Below are 24,445 nucleotides of genomic sequence, written 5' to 3' on the forward strand. Positions count from 1 at the left end.
GAAATGGAGAAAAGGGTATTGAATACAGACAGAAGCACAGCAACTGTGGTAGTCTAGCTAGAGCAAAGCAAGGGAGACTACAGCTCTACAAGCCATGTCCTGCCACCTGTTTTTGTACAGCCCACATGCTAAGAATGGTTTTATATTTTTTAATGGTTGAAAAAATTTTTAATAAAATTTTATGACACACAAAAATCACATGAAATTTTGTCACCGCAATAAATTTACTTTAAAAAATTACATGAAATTCAAATTTCAGTGCCCATAAATAAAGTTTCCCTGGAACATAGCCATGATCATTCATTTATGTATTTATCTATGGCTGCTTTTGTGTTACCACAGCAGAGATAAGTAGCTGTAACAGAAACAGTAAGGCCCATAAAGCTTAAAATATTTACTATATGGCATTTTACATAAAAAGTTTGCCAACCTCTGGTCTAGAGGCCTGAAAGTAGTACATGTAGTATGGATAAAACAAACGTGTATGAGGGAGACACATGGTAAATGAGATAAGCCAAAGAATCTGAACTTGTCTCAACTTGATTCCATTTACTATGAGAAGCCACTAAAGAATTGTACTGAAAGTAATCTGATCAGATCGATCTTATGTAAAGATCCACTTGTTTCTAAAGGTATCTGAGCTATTCACTTTATTTACTAAAAACAAAACTTGCCACTAAAAAAAGGGTCTATAAGCATATCAATAAGGTTAACAGTGGTAGTTATCATATTAGAAAAATTTTTATTTCCTTCTTTGTGCTTATCTGTTTTTCATATCTTCTCAAATGAGAAGAAAACTGCTTTTATAATTCAAATTAAAAAACAAGTACAATTGATCCTTGAACAGCACAGGTTTGAACTGCATGGATTCACTTGGATTTTTGCAACAGATAGATACAATACTATAAATGTAATTTCTCTTCTTTATCATTTTCCTAATAACATTTTCTTTAGCTACTTTATTGTAAGACTACAGTACATATGTATTATGTACTAGGCTCTGTACATCTATGTACTGATATACAAAATATGTGTTAATCAACTGTTTATGTTATTGGTAAGGCTTCTGGTGAATAGTAGGCTATTAGTAGTTAAGTTTTGGGGGAGTCAAAAGTTATATGTAGATTTTTGACTGTACAGGGGTCAGCACCTCTAACCCCAAGGTTGAACTGTACTTTTAAACTCATATTCATACACACACAAAACTTATTCTCTAGGTTCTATACTCTTCTCTTCCTGCCCTTAGTAGGAAAAAGTATGTCTAAGAAAAGCTACACCTAACAAAGCTATGAAAGTATGCCTTTGTCAGGCTTATAAAGAATAAATGACATTCTACCTTATGTATTTGCTTTATAGATATAAAAGAATAAAATGTTTGAAAGCAGAACACTCTTCCTATATAGGGCTTTCATCATATCCAGCAAAGAGCCAAATCAACATCTGATTGAAACTAGAAACATTAAAGGATAGGAGAAATTGCAGAGCTTGCAGGTCAAGTCGAAATGTTGAAAACTGATGCAAGATAAGACTGCATATAACTCTGAGAATATAATTATGGGTTTAAGAAATACAAAGTTCTTGATTTATACCATAGTACTTTGCACTTACTGATACACTGCTTGTTAAGATTAAATTCCTTTTTAATGTTATGTTTCAGTTCCTCAACTAAACTGTCAAGGATTCATGTGCAGGGAACCATATCTTTTCTTTCTTTTGTGTGTCCCCCACAGCACCTCATACAGTGCCCATGTAAGGTAGGTGCTCAATACATGCTGACAATTGAATGACAAAATAATTAACTCTACTTTGAGCTCACAGACTAAAACTCTCACACTTATAATTCACATGATTAAGCCTCTCTCTATGCAACAGTTTAAAGGACATCCCTGGAGTGAGTACTGCTGATTCTACTGGATTTATTACATTAGGTTTCTTCTCTAGCAAAGAGCTCAAAGTATACATATAATGTTAAAATAGAATTCCTGACTACTGAGAAGGTGGGTGGGAAAGTGGGCAAGTGAAGAATATTATAATAGCTTGCTTCCAGAGAATAGCATTATTCAGTCCTACAGATTAAAACATTCCTAAAATGTCTCTGAACTAAGACTCCTGACATCATTTCATTATAATTAGTACTGGCTAAATTCCATCACAGTGAATGAATATCATTGAAACCAAAAACTCACTGTAAAAAAAATTCTAAAAACCTCAGCTAATAGAGCATATGATTGTATATTATAAGATCTAGTTTTAATTATTTACTCTCTTTTGGCAAAACAAAACTTCTAAACTTTTTCAGAGCATTATGATTGAGCATCTACCACATGCCAAGCACTGGGGAAACAAATGAATAAAAAAGCCAGTCAAAATATCAACTCATTTTGTACCAGTATAAATTAAAGTACAAACAACAAAGCTCAGGAAGTACTGTGCAGCAAGGAGCCAACTTCTGTGTGGGGAAATCTGGAGAAATTACATAGCAAATTTAAGCTGGACATCAAAGACTGAGTAGGGGTTTGAGGCATAGAGCAGGAAGAGGGGAAGAAAGAGTATTCTAAGCAAATAAAGGGCTATTGCACAAAACAAACTGGGTATGAAAGGAGAGAGGATAAAGAGGAGAGAGGATAAAGAGGAGAGAACCCTAGAGTAGAGTCAGATAATGATGGGTCTGGTATGTTAAACTCTGAAATTTGGAGTTTATGCCCCTAGGTAATGGAGAGAAAGTGGAAATCTTCAAGTAGTACAGTGACAAAAATCTGAAGAATCAGTTCATATAACAGGAAAAACCTAAGTTACATTACAATCATTTCAAAGGCATTATTTAGTATTATATCATATTGATGCTGTTCTGTAAATACTGTGCTGATGCAGATACAAAAAAAATCTAAGTGTAACCTATTCCTCTGTCCATACTTTCAACTTAGCCTCAGGGCTCAGTCATTGGCCCTCTCCTCTACTCCCTGGCTAATCTCACCAGACCCATGTTTTTAAACACCTATGTATTTAAACACTTAAATACATCTATGTACTGATATCCAAAATATAGTATATTCACAGCTCTGATTTGCCTCTGGGTTCCAGACTTGAACCGTCAACTCCCTACTCAATGGGTATTCCTGGATATCTAGTGAGCAAACTCAAACTCAACATATCTAACTAAATTCATTTTGAACTCCAAAATAGCTCCTTCCAGTTTTACATCTCTGTACAAAGCACCAGCTGCTCTAGCTAAAAACCTTGGAATCATCCTTGATTCCTCTCTTTCTCTTACCTCCCACAACTAATCTATCGGCAAATTCTATTGGTTCTACCTTCAAAATATACCCTGAATCAGATCCCTTCTCACTGCATCCATCATTGGTCCCCTGATCCAAGCCACCACAGTTCATCATTTCATTCCAAAGACTTCCTAAATGGTCTCCTGCTGCCCCTCTTGCTTCTACAGCAGTCAGTGATCTTTTAAAATATAAATTGTATCGCTTTTTTTTTTATAAAAACTGTCCAATGGGCTCCATCACACTTAGAATAAAATTCAAAGCCTTCCTGATTTACAAGGCTCTACATCATCTGAGTCACATCAACTTCCCAATATCATGACCTACCATTGTACCCACCATCACTACCACCAATTAATACCCCAGCAAATCTCCAAACTCTAGAACACTAGCCTTCTTGCACTTCCTTGAAAATCCCAAACTGATTTTAACCCCAGAGTCTGTGCATTAGTATTCCCTCTGCTTGAAATGCTCCACATGTTAGCATGACTTACTCCTTATCATTCAGGTCTCTTTAAGTTCAAATGTTACCTCAGAGAAGTCTTACCTAGCAACCTATTTAAAAGAACCACCAAATCCGCTAGCACCATTACACTCTATCTTCTTGTACTATTTTCTTCACAGCACTTTGAAAATATCTGAAATCATATTATTTATTAGTTTATTACCTATTATTGTATAAATTACATGAGAGTAGAGACTGTCTTATTCACTACCCAATCCCTAGACCTAGTATATCTGGCATACAGTAATGTTCGTTAATTACTGGTTGTTGAATGAACAAATTAACTTAATTAGTCTAATCTAACTTATTTATATTCTCATCCTGTTATGCATAATTGAATAATTCCTTCTCTACCCTTGAATTTAGATCTAATTCATGATTAGATTACTAGACCCTTCTTCCTTGAACAGAGTTCTAAACCACTTTGAAGATCATTAAAACAGGCTACACTGTACCACTGCCTTTAATTCCTTTCTATAATTAGCCCCTCCAGCAACTTGGCCAGTTATTTTTCTTTGACTATAACTTTCATTATCCTCTTTCTATATTATCCAGCTAGTCAATGTACTGCTTATCATAAATGCCACTGATAAAGAGGGACAGACATGCCCAGATTATAACGAATGCTTTTTATATTGTAATATGAATTATTTAAATTAAAGAAAAGGAAAAATTTAGAAACCAAATTCGCAGGTGATCAAAGTCAGTAACAAGAGTAACAAGTCATGTTGATAGTATGTACTCTAACCCTAGTCTAATAAGGGAAAAAAACATCAAATACCAATTAAGGGACATGCTACAAAATACCTGACCAGTATTCCTCAAAACTATCAAAGTCATGAAAAACAAGGAAAATCTAAGAAACTATCACAGCCAAGAGGACTCTAAGGAGACATGATTACTAAAACTCCTTACGGCTGTGTAATGGATGGTTCTGAGAGGCAGTAGCTTCATAGGAACTCTCTAGAGATGCCTGGGAAGATAAGCAACCACCTTTGTTACAATGAAGCTATGGCCATCTTGGTAATACATTCCTCGTTTGTTCTCCCTTTCTCCCTGAGTTCCTTTTTCCCCCTCACATCTTCTTCTCTGGAATGTCACCCATCAATAAAGCATCAGTACAATTAAAAAAAAAAAAAAAAACTATTGTAGTATTGTGGTATCCTGAATGCAATCCTGGAATAGAAAAAGGACATTAGATAAAAACTGAAGAAATGTTATTAAACTGTGGATCTCAGTTAATAATAATGTATCAATATTTATTGGTTCATCAATTATAACACATATATCATGCTAATATAAGATGTTATTAATAGGGAAAACTGAGTGTTGGGTATATGTAAACTCTCTATAACATTTTTGCAATTTTTCTATAAATCTAAAAGAGTTCTAAAAAATAACATTTTTTTAAATTAAATTTATCCAAAAATCCTACCATTAAAATAAACACACTGGTAGTTCACATTTGATGTATATCATTGTAGACTTCACTGTTTACATTTGATGTATGTCATTTTAAACTATTATGTAAATAAACACATATAGGTATATTCCTACAAAAATGTGATTATGCTACACATAATTCTGTAACCTACTTTTTACACGTAACAATATACGTACTATGCTGTCCAAGTCATTAATAGAAATTTGTTATATCAAGTCTACTAATCTACAAAGTATTTCCCTCTATGAAAGCACTAATATATTTAACCAATCCTCTATTATTTAACATCTAAGTTTTCCCAGTTTTTGCTTTTATAAAAAACACTAGAAAGACAACTCTTAAATGAAAATCTTTGCAAACATACCAACTAGTGCCTTAACAAAGAAGAGCTGCTGAGTCAAAGGACATATAGGCTCTGAATGCTTTCAGTAGTATAGCCAAAATGCTCTCCTTTAAGGATGTTCATATTTAAGTATCCACCATTAGCAGTGTACAAGTGTGCCAATTTCACCATCCCTATGCCAATACTAGCCAGACCCGGAGTGGGGGGTATTTTGTGTCATTTGTTTATAAGTGAAAAATAATGTATTTTTACCCTTGTTGGTTATTTGTATGTCTCTGTACGTGTGACCTATTGATTGATGTCTTTTGCCCATCCACTAGATCTTAAGGTCATTAACGTAGGTCCAAAATATAGTACAAGATTTTTTTTCCCATGATGTGCCCGGCTTTGATCATCATTGGACTCCTTACACCTGAAAAACTGCCTGGCACATAGTAAGCACTCAATAAATATGTTAAATGAATCCTGAATGAATAAATCTGCCTTTTAACTTTATAGTGTTTTTGCCAACTAGCAGTTGTTTTATGCAATAATTCTATCAATCTTTGCCTTTATGGGGTCTGCTTTTCAGTCATGCTTATAACAGCTCATCCTATTCCAAGACTGAAAAACTGTTCATCCATTTTTTAAAGTAATTTTCTGACTTCACATTGAAATAACTAATTCACCTCGATTTTCATTTTATTTACATTTTAAGATACAATTCCTTGTGTTCAAATGGTTAGCCATTTGTTCCAACATAATTTTGAAATTTTTTCTCAAAATGCCACCTTTATAGCACTAAATAGCATTAGATATTTCTAGATTTATTATTCTGTTCCACTACTCTATTCCAGAGTTACTACTTATTGTTTTGATTATCACAGCTTTATTTGTATATTCACTAGTGTCCCCTCTTTTTCAAAATTTTTCCTACTTTACAGGTCCATTCTTCTACATGAACTTTAGAATCATGTTGTCAAGTTTTCAAAAGGAATTCTGGTAGAAATTCTGTAAAATTATCAGTCCTATGACCTTATGCAAGTTACTTAATCTCTCTGTTGCTATTTCCTTATTAGTAAAATGGAGATAATCGTACTTACCTCTTAGGTTTGTTATGAGCACTAAATGAATAAAGACATATAAAGTATTAAGCTAGAAAGATGTTAACTATAATTGCTCAAAAGTGAAAACTATTATTGATTGCTCAATGTTTTCCAGATTTTATTACCACAACATTCAAAGCCTCTTTAATGTACATCAAAGAGTAGCATAAAACGTAAAGCGTGACATGAAAAATATATAACGTATGCCTGCTTCATTTCACTAAAGGCCTTGACCTTTGGTAAAATGAAGAGCTGAAGCTGGGAACAGGCAACCATGAAAAACTCTGAAGGCTCGTGACCAGAAACCTTAAATTTTTTACAAAGATTGGCCAACCAAGTGGAGGTCTTATGGGGGACTAGTAAGTCCCTTCTAACTATTTGTGTTTCCCCATCTCCATAGTTATGACAATACTACTTATCTCGATTTCTTTCCAGAAAACATACAGGGACTAGTCGTCTAAAAGAACAGTTTTCAAATTAAGAAAGTGGGCAGGTAAGAGTTTAAATGCTATTGATAAACATGGACAAACATGCCAGGCTATTATAACAAATTACTTCCACCAAGTTCCCCACATCACTCTAACGATGGTGGACAGGACTGTTGTTTTTTTCTTGTGGTGAGATGAGACTGTTTCATAATTGTTAATAATTTGCTCATTCTTACTCTTGTTATGTGCATGACATTAGGATTAGGCAGAGGTCATATACCACATGAAAGACCTTAAAAAGATATTCTCTATTGAGCTAAAATATACATGACAAAATGGAGGCCGAGAGTGGCAACGTGACATGCTAATTATAACAGTAGCCAAAGGCTTAGATCCCACGTCTCCTAATTCTCAGACCTCGGCTCATTCCACTACACAATACAGCTTCTCGCCGTGGCTTGCCACACTTCGAGGTGGGAGGAGTAAAAGCAGACAATCTGGTCGCAGCAAAGGCGACGAAAAACCACAGGCCAGCGCAGTCGACGGCACGTGACTGGCCACGCCTCTCCCCTCTCCCACCCTCCCCCTTCCCCGCGCCAGCAGCACGCGCTGCCAACCTCGTCATGTGACCTTCACGCGGCCCCAGCGCTCCCCCTGCTAGGCGACTCTTTCCAGCAGCCATTTTGCCGACAACTTGTCGTCCGTGCTTACAGCGGGGCTAGACGCTGCGAAAACCTGTGGCAAGATTTTACAAGCCGCACACGCGCTTCGAAAAAGCGCTCCGGCCGTCAGGGCTAAGCCGAACCTCACTGAACACGTCGCACCCCGGGGCGCCGGGGAAAACTGTGGGTGCGCCTCGGCCTGCGATTGGCTGTGGCGTCCACGTGACGCCACTACCCCTCAACCCTCTCCTTCCCCCTACCCACAAAAACACCCAAGCAGCCGCTTAACACCTCGCGCCCAGTACACGCCACTGGGCGCGTGGGGACGAACGGAGCGCGTGGCAACCAAGGCGCCTGCGCGTACCTGCCGGGGCGGATCGGAGCGGGCCCACGCGCTGCTCGGCTCACGGGTCCGGGAATCCTCGCGCTGCTGGACCACCCGGCTAGTCATTGGCTGCCAGCTTTGGTCACGTGCTCAGATCAGGCCTGCCCCTAACCGCTAATCACCTGGCACCGTGCTCGAAGCGGCGCCGAAAGTCGTTCGCACGCGGAAAGGGAGGGTAGTTAGAGGACCTCCTTTTCTGCAGTTAGGGGGTTGCATCCACAAAGGGGAAACCAGAAAGCTGAGTCTCAAAACCACGGAAGCTCACACCTACCGGTTTAACTTCGCGTGCCCCTCCAGGAGCCGGGAACCATCGCCCTTGGGCGCTCCCCGATGCACGCCGGGATACGTCTGGCGCCCCTCGGTGTGCTGCAGAGCATGCCGGGAAAGGCACCTCTCCCGATTTCCTGGCTCTCACCTCCCGGGCATTCCTTTCGTGTCCTGTTGAAAGCCCGGTCCTTGGACACGGAATGAGGCGGTTTGAGTAATTATGGGAGTGTAACTGGATATAACAAGCGCTTTCAATCCCCCTTCCCCTACTTGTTCTATCTGTGTGGTCTTGGGGAAGCCGCTTAACCTTTCCTCAGAGACCGTGCATTTAGTAAGTGCCTGCTGAGTGCCTTTGTAAATATTGCAAAAAAAATAGCAAGAGTATTTGCTTACAAGTAAACTACCAGCCTTTCATGGTCAATGGAAAAGAATGCTAATTTACATACTTCTTACTGCAAACCTTACTTGAGGGAGGATAGAATACCAGAACTTCTCTTGGGACTGAAGACTAGACCTTTCTTTGCACACTTACTACTCTTGTTGGGAAAGGGGGAGTGGAGAGCAGGAGGCATTTTAAAGGGGCCAGAGATATGGCCCTATTACATTTTCTGGCTCAAGCTAATACTATGTATACTGGAATGGAGAAAAACACCATCTGCTAATGCTGAGAAAACATGGTCTTAAATCAGAACAAGTTAATTTTGTAACCTATTCACACCCTCCAGGTCAAAATTTAATATCGCACTCCCGTGAAGCCCCCAATTAAAACAATTTATACCTCTTCCACTTCGAACTTCATTCCTCAGCTCTGCTGATTTCAACTTTGTTTTTTCAGTTAATAAAGGGATGATCAAGCTTGGGGAATTTGACTACCACTGGTCAGACTCACAAGACCACTGATTTATAAACAAGAAATTAAATGTATTAATTTATAATGTGGCTACTAAGCCAAAACATATAGTTTCTGGCATCCTTCTCTAGTTTCTAAGTACTCAATGAGCCTAATTAATTATCAGAAAATTATTTCCTGACTAGAAAATCGAAAGGGAATTAGACTTCTGGAAATTTATATGAAGAATATGAAAACACTAATTTGAAAAGATGTATGCACCCCTATGTTCATTGCAGCATTATTTATAATAGCCAAGATATGGAAACAACCTAAGTGTCCATCAAGGGATGACTGGGTAAAGGAAATGCGACACACAAACTCACATTCACGTACATAATGGAATATTACTTAGCCATTAAAAAGATGAAATATTGCCATTTACAACAACGTGCTTAGAACTTGAGGGTATTATGCTAAATGAAATGTCAAATGAAAAAAGACAAAAACCATATAAGTTCACTCATACATGGAATACAAAACAAAAAGAAACAAATGAACAAACAAAAACAAACTCATAGAAGCAACAGACTGGTGGTTACCAGAGAGGAAGAGGGAGTAGTGAAAGGGAAAAATAGCTAAGAGGAGGTCAAATGTATGACAATGGATGGAAACTAGTTTAGATATAAACATGCTGTCGTGTATACAGATATCTAATAATGTACAGCTGAAAATTATGTTACTAACCAGTCTCGATTTAAAAATGTAATAAATAAATAATTAAAAATAAAAGAAAGAGAATTAGATAATCACATAATAAAATCATTAAATCTACATCTATATTAAACTTGAAGTTTATGGAAAATTACTATATACTTTATTACATGAAATCCTAACTCAGGTACTGAGAGAAAAGTACTGTACTGATATTACATGTTCTGAGACAAGCTTCAGTAGGAAGCTGGAAAATGTGTTTTAATATATTCTCCAGGCAACTGTGATGCACGACTAGGTTTGGGGTCTATTGCTATAGTGGAAAGAGCCCAGGCCTTGAAGTCAGACCATCTGAGTGAAACTGCAGTTCTCTCACTTACTATACTTTGACCTTAAACAGGTTTTTTAACTTTTTGAGGCTCAGTTCAATTAACTATATATTGTGGCCAATCATACCTAGTCTTTGGATTATCATGATGATTCTGAGATTTTAAAAAATGTTTAGAATTCCTATCACAATTCCTGATAAACAGAAGGCACTCAATAAATGTGAGTACTAATTAATGGCAAAGGTTGTATTCTAACCAGAATCTTGTACTCTGTCCAATATAGCAGACTCTTGAATCCTTTTTTCTCCACTATTCTGTTTCTCCCCTAGACAGTGCTAGAGGCACACAAACAGATTTCTACACAGCGATCTCTTTTAGACTCCTTGGTGACTGTAGCCCATCTGTTGGTACATATTGTTACATTATCTCCTACCTTTACTTCAAATATTGTTTTCTTTCTTAACATATTAAAATGCTGAACTGTAGACATTATTGAAGTAAAATAATGCTTAGAGGGTGAAGGGGGTACCTGTGCTTATACTTCAAGGAGATTAAAATTGAATATATTTAAATACCTCAGAGTAAAGACTCCCTCAAAGCTCACTTTTTCTTCCCTTATATAACACAATATTTTAGATGCTCCCTTCCTAGTCTCCTTCCTGTGGTTTCTTTTCTTCTTCTAGCTTCATCATTCACTCCCAACAAAGAAAGGGTTTAGCTAGGGCAGAGTTCACCATACACATCTGAAATTCAGTATTTCCACAATCAAATTAATTACCCGTCCCTCCACCCTACATACCAGCTACTACTGTATTCCCTTAAATGGACAGTGACACCACCATTCCAATAAGTCTCCCAGTCTAGGAAATCTCCATTATCCTTAACTACTCCTTCTCATCTATTTTCCACATTTGATTGGTTACAAAGTTCTGTTGCTTCCCACACTTAAATATCTTTTAAGCTCAACACTTACTTGTCATTTCTTCCATGCATTAGTTCAACTCTTACCTCTATTAGACCCTACAAATATAAATATTTTATTATAATGATAACAGCATGTTAAAGTTGATTTCAGAATACAAAATTTGTCATCTATATTGTTTTTCATAGACGAGTAAACAGTTTGTAATGTCCTATGCGGTGAATGCTCTTAGGTTGAGTAAAATATTTTTTTAATATAAGCAAATATATCTAAATACATAATATAAGAAGTTATAAAATGTGGAATTTTTGGACAGATATTTTACTGAGTGCTGAAGAGTGTTAGTAGTAATCTTGGAAATGGTTGTACACATTTATGCTATTTTTAAATATTTCTGGTTCTCCTAACTTTCAGGAACATAATTGCTCTTCCTTGCTCCTTTGAATTTAGGACTGATTATATGACTTGCTTAGGCAATGAAATGTGAGTGGAAGTGGCATGTTTCACTCCTGGGAAGTTTTAAATGCCAGTGCAAAATTCAGCCATTTTTTTCTTTCCTTCTGCCACAACTACAAGCGATGTTCCAACTGGTGATTATGCCATCAGCTTTGGTCTCATAATATGAATGACACAGAGCAGATACCCTAAGCCAACTAGCAGTGAACATGTATCATGAGCAAGAAATAACTTAGGTTGTTTTAAGACACTGAGATTTGAAATCATCAGTTATCTCACATAATCTAGCACACACTGAGTGATACAGAAATAGAGGAAGTTGCCAGAGATGGCCCCAATCCATTCTGTTAAGGAAGACCCCAATTGCCAATGTCCACAATGTGATACAAGTTTAGAAACAGGAGAGTAAGAGATTCTAGCAGCATGAGAGGACAACTGCCTGAGGTGATGTAAAACAAAAGCCTTATAAAGAACACTTATTGGAAACTTGCCTTTCATCTCTCTCCACTACATAATCCATTTTTCACAGACCAGCCAAAGTGATCTTTCAAAAATATTAGTAAGATCTTAGGACTCTTCTGCTTGAAATTAGCCAATGTTTCTTATTATACTTACAGTTAAATCTATACTCTTTACCTTGGCCTGTGAACCTTAACTAATTTGGCCCTTGCCTACTTATCACTTTGCAGTTTATGCACTCTTGATCATTATTATCATCCCCATTTTATGACTTTTGCACTGGTTGTGCCCTCGGCCTGTCTGTGTGGATGGATCCTTCTCAGTGGTTCTCGTTAGCTCAAATGTCACTTTCTAAGAGAAAGTTGTAACTGACTACCCTATCTAAGCAGATTCCTCCCATCCACCAGTCATTTCTATTTTATCACTCTGCTTATTTTCTTTATAGCACTTCTTATTGTCTCTTATTTGTTTTATTGTTTTCTTTCTGCCTCTACTCTCATGCAAACTCCATGAGAGTAGAGGCGGGGCCTCTGTATTCACAACATCTTCAACAGTATCTAGCACATAAGACAGCAAGAATATATTTGCAAACCATATATATAAGAATTTAATATCCACAGTACATAAGAACTCTTATAACTCAACAACAACAAAAAACTTAATTAAAAAAATGGACAAAGAATTTGAATAGACATTTTTCCAAAGAAGATATACAAATGGCCAATAAGCTCATGAAAAAATGCTCAATATCACTAATCATTAAGGAAATGCAAATCAAATCAACAATGAGATACCAATTCTCACCTCTTAAAATGGCTATTTAAAAAAAAAGAAAATAACAAGTGTTGGCAAGTGTGTAGAGAAGTTGGAATGCTTGTGCATTGTTGGTGGAAGTATAAAATGGTGCAGCTGCTATAGAAAACAGTATGGAAGTTCCTCAAAAACTAAAAATATAATCATATTTTTCCATATAATCCAGTAATTCCATTTTTGGGTATAGACTAAAAAGAATTGAAGGTATGGCCTTAAAGAGATATTTGTATATCCATGTTCATAGCAGTATTATTCAGAGCAGCCAAAAGGTGGAAGCAACCTAAGTACTCATGATAGTTGAATAGATATGCAAAATGTAATATATACATACAATGGAATGTTATTTATCTTTTAAAAAGAAGGAAAATCTAACATATGCTACAACATGGATGAATCTTGAAAACATTATGCTAAATGGATTAAGCCAGTCAAAAAATACTTTATGTTTCCACTTATATGAAGCACCTAGAGTAGTCAAATTCATAGAGATAGGAAGTAAAAGTGGTTGTCAGGGGCTGGAGGGAGGGGAAGGTGAGGAGTTGTTTAAGGGGTATAGTTTCCATTTTTCAAGATGAGTTCTAGAGGTTGGTTGCACAACAATGTAAATGTATTTAACACTACTGAACTGTATACATTTAAAGTTGGTTAAGATAGTAAATTTAATATTGTATATATTTTACCACAATTTTTATAAAAAGACAGTTGGCAGATACTTGTTGACTAGATGAAAGAATGAATGAATATATAAACTAAGACTGATGTTTCTGATACTCAGTTACCATTTTGACTTCTCCGGACTTGTCTATCTCCAATGATTACTAGTATTGAGTGTGTGTGTGGGTGTGTGTGTATGTATGCGTGTGTGTCAGAGAGAGACAGAGGGACAGAGATAGACAGATAGACGGAAAGACAGAGACAAAAAGAGAGAAAAATAATGTGATGGATTCCCAAAACTTAGCAGCTTAAAACAGCAAATATTTATTGCCTCACAGTTTCTTTGGTTAAGGAATATGAGCACAGTTTAGCTAGATGCCCCTGAAAGAAGGTTTCTCATGAAGTTGAGTCAAACTGTTGGTCAGGGTTGCGGTCTCATCTGAAGGCTTGATTCAAAGAGATAAGAGTGCTTCCAAGCTCATTCATGTCGTTCTTGTCAGGCCTTGGTCCCTCACCACATGATCCTCTCCACAGGACTGCCTTACAACATGGCAGCTAGTTCTTTACAAATAGCAAACCATTCAAGAGAGAAAGAGTTTTCCCAAGATGTAAGTCACAGTCCTTTTTAAACTAACCCCAGAAGTCACATTCCGTCACTTCTGTTAGCCCACACTCTAGGGGAGGTGAATTACACAAGGGCGTGAATACCAGGAGGAAAAAATCCTTGGAGGCCATTTTAGAGACTGCATACGACAACATCCTTTTTCAAAAACAAATTGACTATATATGTTTGGGTCTATTTCTAGGCTCTGTTGTGTTCCATTGACCTATTTATTTGTCCGTATACTAATGCCACTCTGCCTTGATTTCTGCAGTTCTACAGTAACTCTTGAGGTCAGGTAGTATAAGTCCTTTAAATTTGTTTTTTACAAAACTATTTTGACTAAGTCCTTTTCATTTCCATATACATTTTAGATTCAGCTTGTCAATTTCTATGAAAAACCTGTTGGTATTTTAATTGGAATTGCATTAAATCTATAGATCAATTTCTGAATAATTAATATCTTAACTACAAATATCGAATAAACATATGAAAAGATGCACAATACTATTATTTATCAGGGAAATACGAATTAAAACCACAATGAGATACCACTTAATACCCTCCAGAATGTCTAAAATTAAAAAGACTGACAATAGCAAGTGTTGGCTAGACTTGGAGCAACTATAATCTTTAAACATTGCTGCTATGCATATAAAATGATATAATCCTTTGGAAAGCAGTTTGATTGTTTCTCATAAATTTTAACATATACCTATCCTATGACTATACAATAATATACACTATATGATTCTATTTATATGACATTCTAGAACCACCAAAATCAATCTATGATGTGGTGGAATAAAGATGACCCAAATTATTTGTTACTATCCTCACTAAAAGGTGGGGTTTATTGCTCTACCCCTTTGAATTTGGGCTGGTCTTGTGATCGCTTTGACCTACAGAATACAACAGAAGTGATGCTCTACCAGTTTGGGGTCTAACCTTTAAAAGGGCTGGAAGCTTCCACTTCCTCTTTTTTGGAACCCATGCTGTAAGGAAGCCCAAACAGCTGTGTGGACAAAAAATTAAATCTCTAACTGGCAGTCCTAGCTGAGCTCCCAGCCAAGAGCCAATTTCAACTTGCCAGCTATGTGAATGAGTCATCTTGGAAGTGGATTCTTCACCCTCGGTCAGGCTATCCCAGCTGATGCTGCAGAGAGCAGAAACAAATTGATTTTACTAAACCTTGACTAAATTGCTATATCATGAGAAAAATGAATGATTTTTGTCTTAAACCACTAGGTTTGAGGATGTTTTTACATATCAATAAATAACCAAAATATATGGCAAGTTGTATCAGTAGTTGCCTTGGGGAAGAGGGGGGATCAATTGCAAAGAACACAAGGGGATTTTCAGGAGTGATGGAAATGTTCTATATCTTGATTGAGGTAACAGTTATACGGACTTATCAAAACTCTTTGAACAGTAAATTTAAAATCTATATATTATAATATATGTAAGTTATATCTAATAAAGTTAATTTTTAAAAAAATAATAACTTTGCAGACTCTCTTTAATGAGAAAATAAAGATTAAATTTCTTGGCTTGCTGAGAAATGCCTCACAAAGTAACCCCAGCCTGAATTCCCAGGATATTCCCTTCCCACACTTTACACTAAAGCTAAACAAATGATGTGCAGCTCCACATGGGCCAGGGCTTCTTGAGGTTGTTCTGTCTCTGGCATGTCACTCCTTCCGATCTCAGGCTACTGAAGTCCCAGTCATCTTGCGACGCCCACCTTTACCCATCCCTGTGCTGAGATAATCTTAGTTACCACCCCCTCTTGCTTGCAGAACACTTTGTGAATACTTTTATTATAATACTTGTCGCACTTTTTGTAAGTTTTTGTTTACTTGATTCTCTCCTTCACTAGACCTTGACTTCCTTCAAGAAAAAGATAACTTCTGAATCATCTTTATATCACCATAATCTGAGTACTGGGCAGGTAATAGTATTCAGTAAGTGGTGGGTGGATTACAGAACATTAGCCAGGGGCTCCTTTTGCTTCTCTCATTATTTTATTGCTCTTCTCCAGTCCTCTGTGGTATAGATGTTTCTTGAGTCTCTATCCACTGCCATCCTCCACTATCTGCTTTTCTCTCCCTTTCTCACTCTCTCATCTCTTTGGCAGTATCTAAAGTTTCACCCATCATTATGGCTACAACCATTTCTTCACTACAGATATTTCCAAAAGTTATTCATTATCAGCAAATGTTTACTGAGCATTAAGGACACTCTACCAAAGGCTGGAATACAAGAACTTACATAAGAATCACAAGACTTGAGGATTTGAAGAGTACTAAATGGTGAAGACGAGAGAGAAAGGAATCAAATCTCTTCAAGAAACTGAGCTTGTGTGCCCTAGAGAATAAGGACACATCATCAAATGGGGAAATATGAAAAAGGAATTGGTATGGAAAGAAAAATAATAAATTTTGTCTTAACCATGTTGGGTGTCGAAATATTACATTCAAGTGAAACTGTGTTATTGACAGAGATGCAGAATTTTATGCATTTATGAATGTCCCTCAAAATATATATATATAGTTCTTGCCCTCATAAGACTTACTGAGTTGACAAACACAAATTGAAGAATTTCACAAGTAAATATAAAATTGAAATTTAATGCTGCAAAGAGGTACATATTATTATGAAAGCATATTATAGGAGGAATTAACATGTTCAAGGAAGTTGGCACTGATCACTGAAGGAAGAGTAGAAGTTGACCAGGGGATGGGAAGGAAAAGGCTCTAGGCAAAAGGAACAGCGTGTGCAAAAGCCCACAGGATAAAGACAGAAAGTAGATTAGTGATTGGCAGGGGTTGATGGAGGGCGAGGGGGAAAAGGAGGGCCTACTAATGGGTATAGAGTTTCTTTTTGAGGTGAAGAAAATGTTCTTGAATGAGATAGTGGTGATCATTACACAACTTCGAGAATATACTAAAATCCACTGAATTGTATACTTGAAAAGGATGAATTTTATGGTGTGTGAATTATCTCTCAACTTTTAAAATAGAAAAAAAATAACAAAGATGAAGACGAATGCAATAACAAATAACCAATAACAAAAGGCCTATGTCAGACAGACCACAGTACCATCAAGAAACTAGAAAACAGTTAGCATGGCCAAAACACAGAGTGAAGTCTGAAGAGGCAAGTACAAAGAGTGAAGGAGCCATACTCAGAGAAATAGTGATAAGGCATGAGACAAAAAGGAGATCAAAGAGTAAGAATACAGAGACATACCAAGAAGTTCCACAGTGAATCTCCCACCACGCCCACAGCTGAGGAGTGGAAAGAAAAAAATGGAACCTGTAAGGGCATTAGACAAAGAGGCCACGGAGAAGAGAAGAAGCAGCTCAACAGATTTGCACACAGGCTGAGAGAAGAGAGGATTCCTCAGAGCAGATTGTGGTCTGCAATACTAACCATTGCATAGAGCCTAAAGAGGACAGAAATCAAGAAAAGCCCATTGAATTGGGAGATAGATGACCATAGACACAGCCATATGAGAGTGGAGGTTGGGAGAAAGAACCAGATGGCAGAGGAATACTGAGAGTATGCGTCATGAAAGCATGGAGGCACACAGTATTTGGCAGTGGAAAGATGAGGAAAAATGGGACAGTAGCTTAAAAAGAGTAGGGTCCTACGGAGGCCTTTTTCAAAATGAGAGACCTGAGCATCTGAAAATGAGAAAAGGGAGCCAGGAAAAAGGAAATCAATTTAAAATGTTAAGGAGAAAAGAATTCATGTGACAAATTCCCTTGAGAAGATAAGAGGAGATAGAATCAAGACAGGTGAAAGTGCAGACTTAAAAATAAGATAGCCTTTTACTCTGAGGTAGGGAAACAGAGGAAGTAATAGTTATAGAGTTTTTTTTTTTTTTTAGGTGGAAAGAAGTTTGGATAATGGAGTTCACATCACTGGCCTCTGTCTTCTCAGTAAAATTAAGAGCTAATATTTATTTAGCATTTACCATGGTATTGGCCTAAATAATTTGTATGTATTAATTCATTTAATCCTACTAACTACCTCACAGAGTAGGTACTGGCAGACCTCATTGTATTGCACTCATCTTTATTGTGCTTCACAGGTTTTCATTTTTTAGAAATTGAAGGCAAGACTCTCCACCAGCAAAAAGATTATGACTCGTTTTATTGTGATGATCTGGAACCAAACCCTCAATATTTCTGAGGTATGTCTGTACTGATGTTATCCCTATTTTATAGTTAAGGAAACAGAGTCACTGAGCAGTGAAATGACTTTAAGAGAGTCACGCAGGTAATAAATGGTAGAATTTCCCATCTATGTGGTAGGAAGAGACTGAGGTGATTTACCAAGAAGAAGGAGTGGGAAAGGAAGGAAAAGGGAAATTGAAGACTTGAAGAACATAAAGTTTAAAATAGCTGAAGTGAAAAACATGCCGCTGAGAATGCGATTAAAGTTAGACCTTTCTGGAGCAGCAGATTCCATATTTTCTTTCTTTCTCATGAACTCCTGTACCGGAGGATTCCATGATTGAGATTTGTGTAATTCCTCTCAGTTTTAGGTGATTCAACTCTTCTCTTCAAGTTCCTGAGCTCTGGGTCTGCCCATTGGACAGGATTCTGGTAAAGTTGAAGAAGGCAGAGAATTATTCTGGCTCTCAGAGATGGGGCCTGAAGCCACCCACACACCTGGGCAGCTTTACTAAACCTTATAAAGTGCATGTTTCATATGGGCATTAGAACTGGGGTCTCAGGAGGCCCTATGTTTCAGGAAAGATTTTCTAATTCAAAGTGAGTTAAAGAGAAACAATTTCTTATGGAGACTGTTCCTATAGCCCTTACCACAGGTAACAAACCTGCTTTTTCAAAACCAAATTTGAATTTGCTAAAAACTTTTTATATGTTCCCTAATTATTTACATCTCCAAGGAAACAGAAGAATTTACAAGAAGCCAAACTGTCTCTATTCTCTTCCTCAAATGTCAGCTGTATGTTGGCAAAGATTCTTAAAAGAGTGAGAACAGAAAAGCAGCAACATTAAAAAGCCAAAAACCTCCTTATATAGAAACATCAATCAAAACGCCACAACCCAAATTTTATTTGAGAAAGGCAAATTGGATTCAGAATAGATTCCAGGCAAATTTGCATCATTGATATCACTTCCTGCAGCAATATGTATTAGTATTTTTTCACATCAAAACATTGTGAAGAACACCCGCTTATTAATAACAATTCTCTTAAAGTATAAACATTCATACAATTCAATATTCCAGTTCACATGTCCATGTAGAGCTGGGTTGATGAGGTTTCATGACTCAAAGGATAAATATTGGCACAAATACTTCATACACGAAGCAGCCTGGATATCCAGCTAGGCAACCAATTGGGAGTCAAACTCAGATATAAAGATGTAGAGATCCATTGTTCCTGAGATGCTAACAAGGAGCAAACACAGCTCAGAATGGAATTGGGTTTTAAGGATGTGTCATGTGAATCCGCCTACAGACAACTCAGAACTGTTCCTGAAATGGGAGGAGGCTGTCATCACCTCTTTCTCGGTATCATCATGTGCCACAGCAATCATTTTTGTTTTGGAAGTGCATTTTGATATACTGTCTCCCTTCCCTCATCTTGCTCCTCCCCACTCTGGGAAACAAACTTGATGCTCCCTAACCTCTGCATTCGAAGTCAGAGGAAGGAAGTGGGCTGGGAGGTAGGAGTAGTTTTACAGAACCCCTGTGGAGTTAGGCTGCCCCTGGCATCACCCAGACAGGCCTGCTCTCTACCTCCTCCTGGTGGTTGTGGAGGGAAGACTAATTTCTTTTAGTGAGGTGGAAACAAAGCAAATTGTGGGCAATAGAGAGACCGCCAGTGAAGGTCAGTTCAGGATTGATGTGTAGCTTTGACCTGTTTCTTTGTCCTCTGTGGACAGATTTAAGAGGAGTGATAAATGGCAACACCTAATACTTTACTGAGACAAGAGGCCTACATTTTTCTAACTGCACCGTGTGAAGGCTCAGGAAAGACACAAAAGCAGACTGAGTTTAGAATGTTAAAGCCATAACCTTAACAGCTTACCATTGCTATCCAGCCACAGTCCTAGGGAATCCAAGTAGTTTCTTATAAAAGAAGCAGGCTGTCTTCTAATTATTTTTTCTAATCAGAGCTTGATGTTATACATCCATCCACATGTGCAAGTAAATTACAGATCGAGGGTCATTCCATGCCATCTGACTTTAAGCTATCTGCCTCTCTTTTCAAGGAAGCTCTATACAGTCCCAAAGCCCCACCAAGCCTCTGTCTCTCCTACAAGAACAAGATGATACCTACAGATTCTTAAAAAAATCTGTCTTTCCCCCATTACTTCTCCTCCTTGAACAAGCTCAAACTCTCTTTTTGAGTTTTTACGACGTATTTCATCCTCTCTTAGTCACTGTTTAGCTATGTAGATTCGGTTCCTTATGTTGTACCAGAGATTGGCTCTTTTTTTCTCTTAGTCACTTTCTCTGTTCTCCTCTCCTATTGGTTTAAAGTTATCTTACCATAATCACTCAGAAGGCCCTACTCGTTAGTGCATTATTTATCTCTAGCATTTTCAAGGTCATCCCCCTACACAGACACACTGAGTATTTACGTGGGGTTCTGGGCCCAAGTAGTCATCCTAAATGAATATGAAGAACCTGAATTCATATCTCTTGGGGAGTTTGGCCCTAGAAAATCGGCTTAACTGAATGAAGGGGGAGCAAGGCTCTGAGTTGTGAATATGCGAGGTGGATCACTGTCCATAGAACAGAAAATACTGAGAGGACAGACTTCATATTAACTCCAATGATCTAGCAGTTGTTTTCCAAGTTCTCATCCACATTTACTGCTGATGTAGGAAATAGGAAAATTCTGAAAGCATACTAATAGTACCCTTACTGATAATCACACTGAGAGATGCAAAACTTGTGTTGTTGGGGAAAGCAATTTCATCGTAGGTTACAGCCATCACAATTAGGACTTGTGTTGTAATTTGCGATATGCAAAGCACTTTTATTAATGAGAACCGATTTGATCTTTGCAGCACTCTAGTGAAAAGGCCAAAGTGTTCTTATCTCCATTTTATAGATGCAGAAGATTCAGAAAGGTTTAGTGACTTATCCAGGGTCAGGCAGGCCAAAAAATGACACAAAGCAGAATGAAAGAAGGGAAAACCCAAGAAAGAAAAAAATAAAGTGAATCGTCTTCAGAGAGCTATTGGCATCTCAACTGCTATGATGTAGGGGACCCTCTGTCAATGCTGGGACAGGGGAGTGCAGCAAAGCCACTTGGCTCTACTAGTCTTCCCAACTCTGAATTCCCAGACCCAATTGCAGAGGAAACCTGGGGAGTTAGTCCACAGCTCTGCACAGTGTGCCCTGTGCATACACTGGGCTTTATCATCAATTAAAACTGAGAGCTTCCTTCCTTCCTTTCTTATGCATATTTGATGGGTCACTGTAAAACAACCAGGGGCTCGAATTAACACTGTCATGAGCAGAAACCCCGCCTTTCTGCCTTTCCCTCACACCCTCACACTCCTAGTTTCTTCTGCTCCTGCTGCCACTGCTGCTGTTCGCCTTTTTCTCCTCCCTCAGCATCACTCACTTTCTCTCCCTTTTTTTTCATGAGTTTCTGTCTCCAGTCCTCCTCCTCCTCACTGTTTTCCTCCTGTGCTCCTGGAGGAACCAAACAGCGCCACTGTAAGGACTCTGTGAAACACAGGAACATGCTGTAGTTGACTGACCCGGTAAGTGGAAGACATCACAGGAAACCACGCTGATATCCTAGGGCTGGTCAACCTGGGCTGGGCTGGAGTTTCCCTTCTGTTCTATTGGCAGCAACTCCAGGGAGTCCAGATGGTCCTAGAAAAAATCTCTGGCCCAAGGATATAAAGGCGAAGTTGATTTTAAGCCCTTAGAAATGTTGAATTACTGTTTATGGACTCTGGAATCAGGTTGCATCTAAGAACCCCGATAGTTGGAGTGTGACCTAAACCTACTGGGAGTTCAGTGTGGCTTCATCAAAGGGTCTTTAAACCTAAGGCATAGTCAGGCACTCCTAGGGATAGTGCTGGTAGAAGGAATGTCAGTGCTGTGACTGAAAACTAGTAGAGACATAGGCCACTCCTTGGAGGGGGGAAAAGGACAGCCCAGAAACTTCCTGCTCAGAAAGAATATGGTTCAGGGGAAGCTCTTCTGCTCCTCAGGACCTCAGGAAAAGACAGCAGTGGGCTGAGCACATCATCTGCATGTTTCTACTCCTGCCTGGTGCCAATGCTGTCCTGCATTCAGCACAATAGAGATGAGCACATGCACACATCCCTCCCTCATGGAGAAAGATGCTTCTTCCGGTGTTGGGAGCTGATCGTATTCCGGTTTAACATTTATTTTAAAATACTATAGCAGTGTGGCCTTATGAAGTCCGTGTTGCCTTCCTCACCCCAAACTGAGTGGATGTTTGCAGATAATTAAAGGGGTTGTAGCAGTGAATGGGATCAGGGGCCATGAGCTAGACCTGAGTCGTTGAACCAGCCTTGGGTTGGAGCAAAGGAAGTGCCAGAGCAGCTAAGAAGAAGAAAATCTAAAAGACAAAACGGGAAAAGAGTTTTCTTACTCAACTGATAGTGAGAGTAGAAGTATCTGGGTTGGGATCCCTAAAGGCAAACATGGTCGAGAGCATGGGCAAAATGGCAACCATCCTGACAGCAGGAACTTCTAGAGAAAATAAGATGCAAACTGGGTTAGAACAATCCAGTAGAGAAACCTTCTTCATCCAAGAAAGTACTCCAAGAATTTGGCTGAAGAGCATAGTGGAGGCAAAATAACCCTAGAATCATAGAGCTAAGAAGGAAACAAGAGATCATCTAGAGTCTTTTTCTTTCTCTTCTTCTTCTTCTTTTTTTTTTCCCCCCGGGACTAGTATCTACTGGGGTAGAGGGGCTGCAGACAGGGTAGTTCAAGCCAGAGGTAAGAGATAGGGTCCAGTAAAGGAAGTCCTGAACCTGGCAACCCCAGCAAAGGGCAAAAGAGGATTTTGACTTCTGCAGGATCAGAAGACTGAAACCAAGGAAATTCATTTACTGAAGACCCAAATAAGACATAGTAAATATAGTCCCTAACCGTAGGACACAGAACCTGGCCCAAAGCAAAATAGGATGGCTGAGTCCCGAGCATGACAGGAGGTTTCTCTAGCATCCGGGAGGAAAACTAGCCAATAGACTGGAGGTGACACGAAAGGAACAAAAGGGAAAAAACTCGCAACTGGGTCCAGCCTTCCTGGGGCTTTTGCATGCTCTGTGAAAGCTTTGTCCACCAGAAAAAGGTCTACAGCTTGGACATGGTCATAGGATAACTGTTAGAACAAGCTCTAAATAGGAATGAAATCTCTTTTAATTCAGAATCCTTTTTATGTATTCCCATGCATATACTTCTCCCTTCTGCTCATATAGCATTTGCTTTAAGACAATGTTTCTCAAGGGGGTGGAGGGTGGGGAAAAGGCGTAACAGATTCCCTGGGTAGGCAAGAAAGAAAGGGGTAGTGGGCGTTTATAGTTTGTAAGATTACCCAGCTCACTTTGATGTGTTCCTCCCTTGCCTTTTTGAGAACTCCTGCTCAAAAAGTCACCCAGAGGGGAGAAGAAAGAAGGACTGCTTCTTTGTGGGGGTTAATGTGTCTTCTATGGGCCCACCTAGAGTGATAGCAAAGAGAACATGATTTAAACCATTACCATATCAATGGTGAATGCAATCTGGAATTATCCCAAACTCTTTGTCTTAATCCATTCAGGCTGCTATAACAGAATATCTTAAACTGAGTGGCTTATAAACAACATATTTCTCACAGTTCTGGAGACAGGGAGTCCAAGATCAAGGTGCCAGCAGCTTTAGTATCTGCTGAGGTCTCACTTCCTGTTTTATAGACAGCTGTCTTCTTGCCGTGGCCCCACATGGTGGAGGATAGAGGAAGCTCTGAAGTCTCTTTTGTAAGGGCACTAATCCCATTGATGAGAGTTGAACCCTCATGACCAAATCACTTCCCAAGGGCTTAACCTCCAAATACCATCACACTGGGGATTAGATTTCAACATATGAATTTTGAGGGGATATAAGCATTCACCCTAGTTCCACCCCAGGAATTTCATGTTATTTAAGAAGTGAGTACTTTATAAGAAGATAGCATGAGCCAAACTAAATCTTCTCTCCTCCAAATTAGCAGGATTATTATATGGAAAAGGTAATATGTTGTCCTTGATTCATTA

At 38.4% G+C, this 24,445-nt stretch overlaps 1 protein-coding gene across 2 annotated transcripts in view; it reads right to left on the reverse strand.

The window, feature by feature from the left end:
• Nucleotides 1–8,495, reverse strand: part of MGA (MGA, MAX dimerization protein) — a 129,816-nt gene extending 121,321 nt beyond the window's left edge. Inside the window, exon 1 of one of the 2 annotated variants that reach the window (XM_015595921.2) lies at nt 8,399–8,495. The gene's annotated coding sequence lies outside the window, so the exon portion shown is untranslated. Of the gene's footprint in view, nt 1–8,106; nt 8,178–8,398 lie in introns of those variants that run through there. The other variant, XM_015595923.2, reaches the window with a different exon arrangement.
• Nucleotides 8,496–24,445: the final 15,950 nt, after the last annotated feature.

The sequence above is a fragment of the Pteropus alecto genome, unplaced genomic scaffold (assembly GCF_000325575.1).
Source record: "Pteropus alecto unplaced genomic scaffold, ASM32557v1 scaffold86, whole genome shotgun sequence".
Lineage (NCBI taxonomy): Eukaryota > Metazoa > Chordata > Mammalia > Chiroptera > Pteropodidae > Pteropus > Pteropus alecto.